This window comes from Dromiciops gliroides, chromosome 2, assembly GCF_019393635.1.
Source record: "Dromiciops gliroides isolate mDroGli1 chromosome 2, mDroGli1.pri, whole genome shotgun sequence".
In the NCBI taxonomy this organism is placed as follows: Eukaryota; Metazoa; Chordata; class Mammalia; order Microbiotheria; family Microbiotheriidae; genus Dromiciops; species Dromiciops gliroides.
The window spans coordinates 546547692-546562001 of NC_057862.1; the positions used below are offsets into that span (position 1 = coordinate 546547692).

General features: G+C 40.0%; 1 non-coding gene across 1 annotated transcript; it reads left to right on the forward strand.

The window, feature by feature from the left end:
- The first annotated feature begins 5324 nt into the window (after positions 1–5324).
- Positions 5325–5429, forward strand: LOC122744963. Its single transcript, XR_006355287.1, has one exon. It is a non-coding gene; the product is annotated as a U6 spliceosomal RNA (small nuclear RNA).
- Positions 5430–14310: the final 8881 nt, after the last annotated feature.

Sequence of the window (14310 nt, forward strand, 5' to 3'; positions counted from 1 at the left end):
TGTTCCCAGTTTCACAGGAGGCTTGTGGGATGAAGGAGGTGTAGTTCACTGTCTTTCACCAGGACTCTCATGGAGAGTGGAGCTAAAATGCAGGCTCCCTGAGACAGATAGATGTAGGCATCTAGGCCTCTTTCTCTCTCTTCACCAAATTCTTATTCTCCTTAATAAATGCTTAAAAGTCTAAACTCTTGTTAAAGCTTGTAATTTATTGGCGACCACTCATTAGATATTTTATACAGTCTAGCAAGAATCTTAGCCCCTTATATCCAATTAGTTGCCAGGTTTTATTGATTTTACCTCCACAACAGCTCTTGGATCTGTCCTTTTCTCCACTCACATATCTACCATGCTAGTTCGCAAGGTCCTCATTACCTCATACTTGAACTATTGCAATAACCTCCTAATTGGTTTTTCAGGCTCCAATATTTTCCTTCTCTTATTCATCCTGCACACAGGTGTCAAATTGGTGTTCCTAAAGTCCAGGCTGACCATGTCACCACGTTGCTCAAGAAGATTCAGTGGCTCCCTATTATTTCTAGGATAAAACCCACACTCCTCCATTTGGCATTAAAAATGCTTCACACATATATAACCTATATCAGATTGCTTGCTGTCTTGGGGAAGGGGGAGGGAGGGGAGGTAGGGAGAAAAATTTGGAGCTATAAATCTTATAAAAACAAATGTTGAAAACTATCTCTACATGTAACTAGAAAATAACAAAATACTTTTATGATTTTAAAAAAAATGCTTCACAATCCTGCTCCAATCTATCTTTCCAGACTCTTTCCAGCCAGACAGACTTACTTTCAATTCTTCATACATAGAATTCCAGCTCTACCTCCCCTGTCTTTGAACAGACTGTCTCTCATACTTGGAACATTTTCCTTTCTAACTCCTACTTCTTGTAATCCCTAGTCCCCTTTAAGACTCAGGTTAAGATACCTTTCCTTTTTCCTCAGATGTTAACCTCTCATGCACACCCCCACTCCCTTCCAAAAAACCCTACTTTATATTTTTATATACACCTTGTATTTACTTCTTGATACACACTATCTCCTCTTCCCCCAACAGTTGGAGTAAAATCTCCTTGAGAGCAAAGGCTGTCTTGTTTTTTTCTTCATATCTGCAGGAACAATCAGCACATGTGGCACATATTAATCCTTTTATAAAGGCTTGATGAACTGAATCATTTACACTTTTACATAGCACTTTATTTGTTTTTGTTTTTGTTTTTGTTTTTGCGGGGCAATGGGGGTTAAGTGACTTGCCCAAGGTCACACAGCTAGTAAGTGTCAAGTGTCTGAGGCAGGATTTGAACTCAGGAACTCCTGAATCCAGGGCCGGTGCTTTATCCACTGCGCCACCTAGCCGCCCCCTACATAGCACTTTAACAAAGCATTTAGGGGACAGCTAGGTGGCACAGTGGATAGAGCACTGGCCTTGGATTCAGGAGTACCTGAGTTCAAATCCAGCCTCAGACACCTGACACTTACTAGCTGTGTGACCCTGGGCAAGTCACTTAACCCCAATTGCCTCACTAAAAAAAACCAAAAAACAAAAACAAAGCATTTATATATTTCTTCATTTAATTTTCATGATGGCCCTTATTACAAGCATTCTTATGCCCATTTTAGAAATGAGAACGCTGAGGCTCAGAGAAATCAAATTACTTCCCCCACTCACACAGTTAGAAATGGTCAGAGCTAGGCCTGAAACCCAGTTCTCTGATTCAGCTTCCATTCATTCAGCCACTAAACTGATTTTCCTAAAACACAGATCTGATCATTTCACCCCTCCTACTCATTAAACCCCATTTGGCAAAGATACTGGAGTGGTTTGCCATTTCCTTCTCCAGATCATTTTATAGATGAGGACATCGAGGCAAGCAAAGTTAATTGGTGACACTGCTAGTAAGTATCTGAGCCCATTTGAACTCAGGAACATTAGTCCTGTGTGCTGTATGAATAAAACATTCCATCTCTTGGCTCTGAATATTTTCTACAGCAGTCCCCCAGCCTGGAATGATCTCCCTCCTCCTCTCTGACTACTGACCTCTTGGGCTTCCTTTTAAGCCAGGAAGCTTTCCCTGATCCCTTTTAATTTCAGTGCTTTCCCTTTTAAAATTATTTCCCATTTGTCCTGTATATAGTTTGTTTTGTATGTATTTGTTTAGTTGTTATCTCCCCCATTCGATTGTAAGCTCCTGGAGGGCTGGGATAGCCTCTTTCCTCTTTTTGTATACCCAGTACTTGGCACAGTGCCTAGCACAGAGTAAGTGCTTAATAAATACTGATTCTCCTGACTCTCCCAGTTTTTCTTTCAGCATACTACATAAAACAAGGGATTAGTTGGCCATGGATTTCAGAGTACTGGTATTTTGTAGCTAATACTAAAAGCAAAAATCATTTAAAGTATTTGAATGCCTGGATTTGAGATCAGAAATAGGTGTGTGTGTGTGTGTGTGTGTGTGTGTGTGTGAGAGAGAGAGAGAGAGAGAGAGAGAGAGAGAGAGAGAGAGAGAGAGAGAGAGAGAGGGAGGGAGAGAGAGAGAAGGGGTGGGATAAGAGTTGAGACATTTGGCTTTCTCTGAATAAGTTTCAAGTATTATTGGGATTCTGAAAGTTGCTGAAGGGAATTCTGAAAGTTGAAGGAATCCCAGAGATCAAACTCAAAGTCAGAGTAAAAGGGCTATGTTACTGTAACCCCATCTTATCTTTCTTATCTTAGGTTCTGAAAATTGAGCAAAAGAGTTTAACTAAGTTGGTCTGAGAACTTTAAGAATTCCTCATCATGTCCTCTCCATCACACTGATTTCACAAGTTCTGAAATTCATTTCTGAGTCAAATACACTGAGGAAGCAATATAAAAAAGAAAAAGAAAAAAGGAAATTGGCAATTCCTGCACATCAAGGCTTGGTTTATTATTTTCTTGATGCTCTAGACTTAAGAAAATATTAGTGAAGAATATTAAACATAAAAGCATATATATATATACATATACACATATATGTGTGTATGTGTTTATGTGTCTATACCTATGCATATGCACATAAGCATACACACACACACACTTTTCCCCAGAGAGCCTGGGTTTTAGACATTTATCAACACATGTCTGTCTTGCTCTATAAATATTGCTTGAGTTCAGCTGGAATGTGGTAGAAGGTTCAGAAAATGAAGTCATCATCAGATTGGCAGCCTGGTGAATGTAGGCTAAGAATAATAACTGGCATGTATGTAGTATTTAAAAGTTGGCAAAGTGCTTTATGTGCATTATCTCATCTGACCCTCATAACACCCTCATACATATCAAACCTTTCCCTCTTTCTTTGAACTACTTGGAGTTCATGCCAGCTGTAGGATTCCAGGGTCAAAGGGTAAAAACAGAACCTTTTCTATCATAATTCCAAATTGGCCATAACTATTTTAAAAGAATTGTGAGTGGTCTCTAGTTGTTGGGCTCATCTTTGATCACATCCATAAGACTGTGCAAGGCAAGGAAATGGAACAATTCCCCTTGGTCCCAGGATAGGCCATTCAGATGTCATTTACATTATATTTATTGACTGGGTGAAAGCAAAGAGGGAGACTTCAGTTCCGTCTATGGAAAATTTTCTGAAAATTATAGCCATCCAGACAAGGAATGTGTTGTCTCAGGAGGCTGTGATCACTTATCAATAGTGGTCTTTAAGCAGAGTGGTCATTTGTTAGAGATCGTCTAAATTCATGCTTCCGGTCCAGGTTAGATTAGGGCAAAGGTCCCTGACTATTTTGTGTGTATCATGAATTGCTTTGGCAGTCTGGTGAAGCCTACAGACTACTTCTCAGAACTTCATTGGTAAATAATTGAAGGAGATGCTAAATTTTAATGAAAATAAAGTTGGAATTTTTCCCCATCCAACTTCACAGATGCACTGAAATCTATCCACAGACCCCAAGTGAAGAACCCCCAGACTAGATGATATCCCTTCCAACTCTGAGATTCTGTGCTTCTCAGATGTACAAATTCACTTGTCAGCTGCTGCTTCTAAATCAATGACTGATTTCTTCCCTTGGTGTGGAACAGCCAGAAATTGGCTTAAAAGCGACTTTGGCAGGATCAAAGTGGTTTGGCCCTGGCTGTGCCCCAACATTTGTTGGTCGGGTCAAACAGTCTTTCATGCAGTGTCATACAATGACATAAACAATAGACTTGGCATCAGAAGACCTCATGTTAATCCTTTCTCTGCAGCTTACTGATTTTGCAACTTTATATAGAGCACTTAACTCTTTCAGAGCCTCAGTTTCCTCACCTGCAAAATGGGGAATCATTGTTAAACTATCTACCTCACAGGTTATGGTGCAGAAAAGGGCTTTGGAAACCTTAGGTTGCGATGTAAATGTGAGCTCAGTATAACGATGAATGCTCCTGGTATTCAATAGCATTTGTATATTTACCATTTTCATCATCCTTCTCCCTCTCCCCACCCCAGGTCCTCAGCTGTAGTAGAATAAATGAATAGAATCACAGAAACTCACAGTTCTTCAAATTACTCATTTTCTGTGACCCTAGTGATCCACCCCACCTCAGTTACACACAGATGGTCATACCCTAGATCTTGCCATCATTCTCTGTGCTCATAAACTCTGAAATTCCCTTATGTGATCACACTGCTGTTGCACTGGCTATATTCTCATTTCCACATCTTGACCACTTGGTGAACAAACTCAACTGTATTCTGTCCTCTTCTTTTAAGTTCCTTGTCCCTGAGTTCTGGAAACAGAACCAAGATGGCAAGAAACTGCCTGAGCTCTCCCAAATTTCCCTCAGACATAATGTTAAATTAAGCCTCTCAACAGATTCTGGGGCTACAAAACCTGCAAAAAATGGAATGAAACTATCTTCCAACTTAAGATAACCTAGATCTTCAGGAAAGGTCTGTTTCATCTGGGTAAAAGGAGAGCACAGCTCAGCACAGAAGGTATATGGGCAAGCCAACAAAAGGCTCTTAGTCACAGCAGAGATTAGCAGCTGAGGCAAGCTAGTGGCACAGCAGGCCAGTTGTGAGACTTCCAGCCCCAATGCAGAAGGCAATCTGCCAGCTGGGTTATTGTATACTCACCAAGCCCAATAAACTGGGCCACTTCACTGTAGTGAGCAAGCTTCAAGTTGCAAGCTGCTGACACCTCAGAGCAGAAAGCTGGTAACCTGGTCCCCAGCAAAAGAAGCTTGGGACAGTGCATGCTGTACACCAGGAGTAGAACTCAACCTTAAAAGGCACAAAAGAGGCTAAAATATGAATAAGAAACAAAAAAGAACCTTCACCATTGACAATTACTATGGTGGTGCTTGCTTCAGCAGCACATATACTAAAATTGGAACTATACAGAGAATTAGCATGGCCCCTGTGCAAGGACAACATGCAAATTCATGAAGACAATTACTATGGTGAAAGGGAGGATCAAAACATAAATTCAGAGGATAACAATGATAAAACCACTACATATGAAGCCTTAAAGGGGAAGAAGAATTGGTCTTGAGACCAAAAAGTCTACTTGGAAGAGCTCAAAAAGGATTTTATAAACCAAATAAGAGAGGTAGGAGAAAAAATGGGAAAAGAAATGAGAGTTATGCAAGAGAAAGTCAATAGCTTGGGAAAATAAAATAATGCCTTAAAAATACAATTGGAGGGGCAGCTAGGTGGTGCAGTGGATAGAGCACTGGCCCTGGATTCAGGAGGACCTGAGTTCAAATCCGGCCTCAGACACTTGACATTTACTAGCTGTGTGACCCTGGGCAAGTCACTTAACCCCAATTGCCTCACCAAAAAAAAAAAAAACCCCACCACCAAACAAACAATTGGACAAATGGAAAAGAAGGTACAAAAGCTGACTGGATAACATAATTCCATAAGAATCAGAATTGGGCAGAGATGGAAGCTAATGACTCAATGATACAACAGGAAGTAAAGCAGAATCAAAAGAATATAAAAGTAGAAGAAAACATAAAATACCTTTCAGAAAAACCAAACACCTGGAAAATAGATCCAGGAGGGATAACCTATGTATAATTGGACTACCTGAGGACCATGATCAAAAAAAGAGCATGGGGCAGCTAGATGGCACAGTGGTTAAAGCACCGGCCCTGGATTCGGGAGTACCTGAGTTCAAATGTGGCCTCAGAAACTTGACACTTACTAGCTGTGTGACCCTGGGCAAGTCACTTAACCCCCATTGCCTGCAAAAAACAAAAAAACAAACAAAAAAAGGAGTATAGACAGCATACTTCATGACATCAAGAATTGCCCCAATGTCTTACAACCAGAGAAAAAAGTTGTCATTGAAAGAATCCACCAATCACCTGAAATACCCCAAAAGGAAAACTCCAAGGAATATTATAACTAAATTCCAGAACTATCAAGTATAGGGAAAAATACCACAAACAGCCAGAAAGAAACAAGTTAAATATCAAGGAACAACAATCAGAATTACATAGGACCTGGTAGCTTCAACATTAAAGGATTGGAGGGCTTGGAATATGATATTGCAGAAGGCACAGGAATTGGGATTATAACCAAAAATGCACTACCCAGCAAAATTAATCATAATCTTTCAGGGAAAAAGATGGACATTCAATGAAATAGGAGACTTAAAAACTTTCCTAATGAAAAGCCCAGAACTGAACAGAAAATTTAGTCTACAAATACAAGACTCAAGAGGTTCATGAAAAAGTAAAAATGGGGGGAAACATATTACTCAATAAGGTTAAAGTGTTTGCATCCCTACATGGGAAGAGGATACATATAACTCTTGAGAACGGTATCTTTATTAAGGCAGATAGGAGGAATACACACAGACAGAAGGTGTGGGTCTGAGTTGATTCTGATGTGATGATATTAAAAAAAAAAACCTTAAGGGGTAACAAAAAGGATTATACTGGGAGAAGAGGAAAGGGAAGTAGAATGGGGTAAATCACATCACATAAAGAGGCACAAAAGACCTATTACAATAGAGGGAAAGAAGGGAGGGGTAAGCATTGTTTTGACCTTACTTTCATCTGATTTGGGTCAAAGAGGTAATAGCATACACACTCAATTGGGTATAGAATTTTATCTTACTCTATAGGGAAGTAAAAGGGGAAAGGGAAAAGCAAAGGGTAGGGTGCTGATAGAAGGGAGGAGAAAACTAGGAGGGGAAAGAGGAAAGGACAGAAAGGAGGTAGGGCTGACAGAAGGGAAGGTAGACTGAGGTGGTCAGAAACAAAACACTAGTGAGAAGGGACAGGGGGAAAGGAAATAGAAAAGTAAAAATAAGGGGGAAAATAGGATGCAGGGAAATACACAGTAATCATAACTGTGAATGTGAATGGGATGAATTCTCTTATAAAACAGAAGCAGATAGAAGAGTAGATTAAAAACCAGAATCCTATAATATTTTGTTTACAAGAAACACATTTGAAGCAGAGAGATAGACCCAGAGTAAAGGTAAAAGGCTGGAGCAGAATATAGTAAGCTTGAGCTGAAGTAAAAAAAAATCAGGGGTAGCAATCCTTATCTCAGACAAAGCAAAAGGAAAAATTGACCTAATTAAAAAAGACAAGGAAGGAAACTACATCTTGCTAAAAGGTACCATAGACAATGAAGTAATATCAATACTAAATACTAATACACCAAGTGGTACAGCATCCAGATTCTTAGAGAAGAAGTTAAGTGTGTTACAAGGAAGAAATAGATAGCAAAATTATATTATTGGGGGACCACAACCTCCCCCTCTCAGAACTAGATAAATCTAACTACAAAATTAATAAGAAAGAAGTTAAGGAGGTGAATATAATTTTAGAAAAAATAAGTTCCATGTCCATTGTCCTGTTGCCAACCTTGCCCTGATAAGCCTCAGACTTGGATTTATTCTCACCTTTTGCGCCTACTCACATGCTTCTGGGGAAAATTACTATAATCCACTACAAATTTATATTATATAATCTCAATTGGGCCCTCATTGTGGCAAAGCAATCCTTTTATACCTCCCTAATTAATTAACTATCCCACTCACCACAACCATCTTTTCAAATTATTTTCATACTTCCTATGGCTCCCCCTTCTCCCACCCTCTCATCTGAAAACCTTGTCTCATTCTTCACTGAAAAAAAATTGATACCATTGACAGAAAGCTCCCTTTTCCCTGTTTTTCATCTTACATTGCTCACCTGCAATCTGCCACTCTGTCTTCATTCTTTTCTCATACAAAGAAGTGACTTTTCTTCTTGCCAAGGTGAATCCCTCTACATAGACAAGTGATCTTGTTCCATCCTATCTCCTCCATCTTCATCCCCACTCTCACTTATCTTCAATCTCTCCCTATCTACTGAATTATTTCCTACTGCCTACAAATATGCCCATATCTTCCCCCATCCTCAAAAAGCCCTCACTGGGTCTGTCCATTCCTGCTGGCTATTATCCTATATATCTCCTCTCTTTTGTGGCTGAACTCCTTGAAAAGGTCATCTATGATTGATGCCTCCACTTCTTTTCTTCTCAATCTCTTCTCAAGTCTATAGTCTGGCTTCCATCTTAATCATTCAACCAAACCTCCTCTCTTCAAAGTTACCAATGATCACTTAAATGCCAGATCTAATGACTTTTTCTCAATCCTCATCCTTCTTTACTTGTCTGCTACTTTTGACACTGCCAACCACCTTCTTCTCCTTGATATTCTCTTCTCTCTAGGTTTTTGTCACTCTATCTCTGCCTAGCTGCCTTTGCTAGATCTTTGTTAAGGTTACACCCTCTAATGATGGATGTGGGGTAGCTAGGTGGCACAGTGGATAAAGCACTGGCCCCTGATTCAGGAGGACCTGAGTTCAAATCTGGTCTCAGACACTTGACACTTAGTAGTTGTGTGCTCCTGGGCAAGTCACTTAACCCTCATTGCCGAAGAAGAAGAAGAAGAAGAAGAAGAAGAAGAAGAAGAAGAAGAAGAAGAAGAAGAAGAAGAAGAAGAAGAAGAAGAAGAAGAAGAAGAAAATGATGGATGTCCCCTAAGGCTCTGTTTTGGCCCCCCAAGGCCTGCTTTTCTTTTCCTTCTATACTATTTCATTTGGTGATCTCATTAACCCCCATGGACTGAATTATCATCTTTATGCTCATGATTCTCAGATATACTTATCCAGCCCTAATGTCTCTTCTTACTCCAGACTTGCATTTCCAACTGCCTATTGGACATCTCAAACTGTATGTCCCATAGAGACTTTGCACTTAGCATATTCAAAACTGACTTCATTATCTTCCCTCTTCCCCCAACCCACCATGAGTGCCTGTGGCATTAACCCTCTCATGCCCTGGACTTCCATTTTATTGTCATCTTTCCAGTCATCCAGGCTTGAAACTTAGGTATCACCCTCAATTCTTCATTCTTTCTCAACCTCCATATCCAATCTGTTGGCAAATTACCTTCATAACATTCCTCTCCTCTCCACTGCCACTGCTACCATCCTGGTGCAAGCCTTCATTCTCTCATGCCTAGACTACTTCCATAGCCTTTTGGTGGATCTCCCTGCCTCAAGTCTCTCCTCCCCACTCCAGTCTCTCCTCCACTCAGCTGTCAAATTGATCTTAAAGTGCAGAGTTGACTATGTCACTCTCAGTCCACCCCTATTTAATAAACTCTAGTGGTTCCTTGTTATCCCTAAGAGCAAATATAAATTCCTCTGTTTGACATTTAAAGTCCTTCATGACCTGGCTTTCTCCTATCTTTCTAGCATTCTTGCACCTTATTTCCATCTACATAATCTGTGTTCCAGCGACATTGGCCCCCTTGCCATTCCTTTCATAGGACTCTATGTCTTCCAACACTGGGCCTTTTCACTGTCTGCCTCCCATGACTGGAATCCTTTACCCCTTATCTCTAGCTCCTGGTTTTCCTGGCTCTTCTTCAAGGCCCTGCAAAGAGAAACCTTTTGTGATGCTAATCTCTTCCCTCTTTTGATTGTCTCCAATGTACTCTGCATAAATCTTCTTGTATAGAGTTCTTTTCATATTTTCTCTACTATTAGACTGTGAGCTCCTTCATGTCAGGGACTGTCTTTTGCCTTTATTCATATCCTCAATTCCAGTACCTGGAAAATAGTAGGTGGTAAATAAATGCTTATTGACTGACTGACAAAAAGTTAACCCTTAGCAGGCAGCTAGTCCAATCTCCTCATTTTACAAATGAAGAAACTGGGGCCCAGTGAAGTAATTTGACCAACTAGTAGTCAGAGAACTAGTGGCCAGGAAGGGTTATTCCAAATACCTTAACTTCTAATTGCTGTATTAGAAGTGACAGCCTACAAACGAACATTTAGCCCTATTAAGTACCTATTTAGACAAAGCAGATCCCAAGGTATGAACTTGACCATAGCCTTTCTGGAATTCACATGTCTGTCCATAGGTTGGATATAGAGTGCAAAAGGGCAGGCATTTTAGATCAAGGGAACTTTTATGTAGAGATCCACAGTTTATAAAATGCTTTTATGTTTACTACCTAATTCAGTTGGAACAAATACCCTGAGAAGTAGGTAGTATTACTATCATCATTGTCTGTAAAATGGCAATGATGATATTAATTGTTGTCATTGTCCCTTGTAATCAAAGAGGCCCAAATGGACATCATGATGTTAACTGTGGCTGATCAAATCAATAAGAGTTCGGAAGGATCTACCACAGGATGGGTACAAATTGTCTGGAGTGAACATTTGGGAAGGAGATATCTCTAAATTTTTGCATCTCCCATAAATATCATCATTGCCATTTTACAGACTTTGAAAATGACGCCCAGAAACCACAAGCACCAGGCCAGGGGTCACACAGAAGTGTCAGGATTAAAGCCCTGGCCTGACCTCAAGTTTATTCATTTTTCCACAACTCTAGGCTGTCTCTTAAGCCTTTCTTATTCATATAAGTGCAGGTAACATAAACTTCGGTTAAAATGAATTTTACTTTTTTCCGTTAACAAAAATCCACCTTCTCTCCTCCCCTCACTGAAAAAGAAAGAAAAAAAAAATAAAACCTTTGTAACAACCATGTCTAGTCCAGCAAATTAAATTCCTGAATTGGTCATTATGAGATCTTTTATAAGAGCCAAGAGATACTGTCTTAATTCATAGCGATGCCTCTACTTCTATGTTCCCTCCTGTCTACCTTGTATGTATTTTGGATGTGCCTAATTATTTTAATGGGATCTCTTCCTCTCCCCCGCCCCACCTCCACCCCCCACCCCCACCCCAGCCAGATAAGTTCCTGGAGCACAGGGATTCTTTTTGCCTTTCTTTGTATTCTCAGTTTAGCATAGCATAAGGGTTTAATCAATGCTTGTTGGTTTATTGATTGGAAGTAGGAAAGAGAATGTAAACTGATCTAGGTGAAGCTCCTCAATCATTCCAGGTAGGGATAACCTGTCTGGTTTTCTTGCATAGAAACTATTAAGAAATTCCTGGAAACATCTATGGGGAAATTGGGTAGCCTGAACAGAAATGAGATCCTTAGTGAAAATAAATCAACACTGCCATCTAGTGTTCTAGGAAAGGATCAGCTTCAGTCAAGCAAAATCTTAGTTTCAATGTTGGAACTAAAATTTCAGAAGTAGTTAAATCTCAAATATTGTGTGGGAGTGGGTCAACTGGTGAAACCCTCTTGCCCACAAATCTTTGGCTCCTGTTCTCTTCTACATGGGTAGGGCAAGACTTGGACAAAGGCTCTTAACCTGGCATTAATAGACTTGCAAGGGGTGTCTGTGGGTATACTGGGATGTGGAATAATTACACTTTCTTTTCTTTTCTTTCTTTCTTTCTTTTTTTGTTGAGGTAATTGGGGTAAGTGTCAAGTGTCTGAGGCCAGGTTTGAACTCAGGTCCTCCTGAATCCAGGGCCAGTGCTTTATCCACTGCACCACCTAGCTGCCCTTACACTTTATTTTCTAACTGAAAATTTTTCAATTATTTAAATAAATTACTCTGAGAAGAGGTCCATAAACTTCCCCAGACTGCCAAAGGGGTCTATTACAATAAAAAGTTTAAGAATCCCTGGAGTAGGAGATATCACTCTACTAACATTTTCTTATCCATGGAAAATCCAACTGAGATCCATGCCTTTCCTTTCCCCCGTGCCTCAGCTTGCACCAAAAAAGGGAGATCAAAATTTCCATCTCTTTAAAGGGTCAAAACCTCTTCCCAAAGTTCTCTTCACATCAACATTAATCAGAGTGCCCAGCATATAGTAAGTACTTAATAATACTTGTTGACTGACACAACAAGTATTTGAGTTGTTGCAAGGTTTTTTTAATCAATCTGTGAACAATCATTTATCTGACACAATAACAGACATAAGCTTTCACAAGGGTACAATAAGTAAGTTAAAAACTCTTTCCCTGACTGCTTTTGCCAGACTGCTGAGAGGCACGGATTCCTATCTGTCCTTTTGTCTCTGTCACTGAATTGAGCAGAAATCAAGGTATGTCTGGTAGTGGGCATCCCTCATGTCACCTGAGAATTAGAGATTTGAGATAGCTGCCAGCAAGAAGCAGCTAAGGTAGCCCTAGCAAGCAGTTAAACCACACAAACACAGCAGTCAGCTTCTGAAAGCCTCTATTCATCCCATCCGTTCTGATTACCACTATCCTGCAATAGAGGTCTGCCAAAGACCTAAAGAAAGAGATCAGGGGAACAGACATTCAGAGATGAGATATACATGTTTAAATCTATCTTCTGCCCTTCATATGCATGGCATGCAAAATGGAAACCCTCCTGCCTTCTCTTTCCCATGTAAAGTTCAAAAACATACCCAAGGGGGCAGCTAGGTGGCGCAGTGGATAGAGCACTGGCCCTGGAGTCAGGAGTACCTGAGTTCAAATCTGACCTCAGACACTTAACACTTACTAGCTGTGTGATCCTGGGCAAGTCACTTAACCTCAATTGCCTCACTAAAACAAAACAAAACAAAACAAACAAACAAAAAATGCCCAAACTGGTGAATTCTGGGACAGAGCCTGTTTGGCTATTTCCAGAGTCTGATATCTCTATAGCAGCATTCTCCACAGAGCAGCCTGGAAACTGAAGAGTTATATTAAAGCAAAGAATTGCAAAGTCTTAGAATTGTAAAATTCCTTGGAGACTTTCATGAACAAAAATCCTCTCTATAACACACCTGGCAAATGATCATCTCAGCTGCACTTGGAGGACTCATGAGGGGAAATCCTCGACCTCCTAAGGCAAACAATTCCTTTTTGGATAGCTCTGTTCCCCAGAATTAAACCCAATGCTCCAAATATGGTCTGACCATGGCAGAGGACAGCGAGAGTGTCACCTCTCCCATTCTAAATGCTGTGTCACTCTTAATGCAGCCTAAGATAACATAAGCTCTCTTGGCTGCCATATCATGTTAACCCATATCAAGCTTGCAGTCCATTAAAACCCCCAAATCTTTTTCAGACCAGTGGCTGTCTAACAATGCCACCCTTATCTTGTATTTGGGAAGTTGATTTTTGGAACCAAATTGTAAGACTTTAGATTTATCCCTCATTTGATTCATCCCAATATTCTGACCCTTTAAGATCCCTTCCAGATTGTTGTCATCAGCAAATTGGTGATAAGCATACCATCTAGAACTTTATCTATGTCACTGATGAAAATGTTAAGCAGCACAGACCAAGCACACATTTTTTTCACATTAATTTTGATCCCCTGATGACATTTTTTGTGTCTAGCCATTAAGCCAATTCCAAATCCATCTAACTGCACTATCATTTAATTCACATCTCTCCATATTTTTATAAGAATAGAAGGAGAAATAACTTCTGTTACAAATGTTTATATTCAGCAAAATAAATTCCCACATTGGCCATGTCCAAAAAATATGTCTCAACTACATTCTGAGTCTATCACCTCTCTAAGAAGACAGGTGCCATGTTTCAACATGATTCTTCCAGAACTGTGATCAGAGTTGATCGATCAGAGTTCCTAAATTGTTCAAAGCTGTTTGGCTTTATAATATAATATTGTTGTTATTGCAACAATTGTTTTCCTGTTTCTGTTCATTTCATTCAGCATCAGTTCATACAAGCGTAGTTCAATGAAACAGTCCCCCTCATCATTTCTTTCTTTCTTTCTTTTTTGTGGGGCAATGTGGGCTAAGTGACTTGTCCAGGGTCCCACAGCTAGTAAGTGTCAAGTATCTGAGGTCAGATTTGAACTCAGGTCCTCCTAAATCCAGGGTTGGTGCTCTATCCACTGTGCCACCTGGCTGCCCCCCCCATCATTTCTTACAGCATAATTATATTCCATCACATTTATATACAATAAT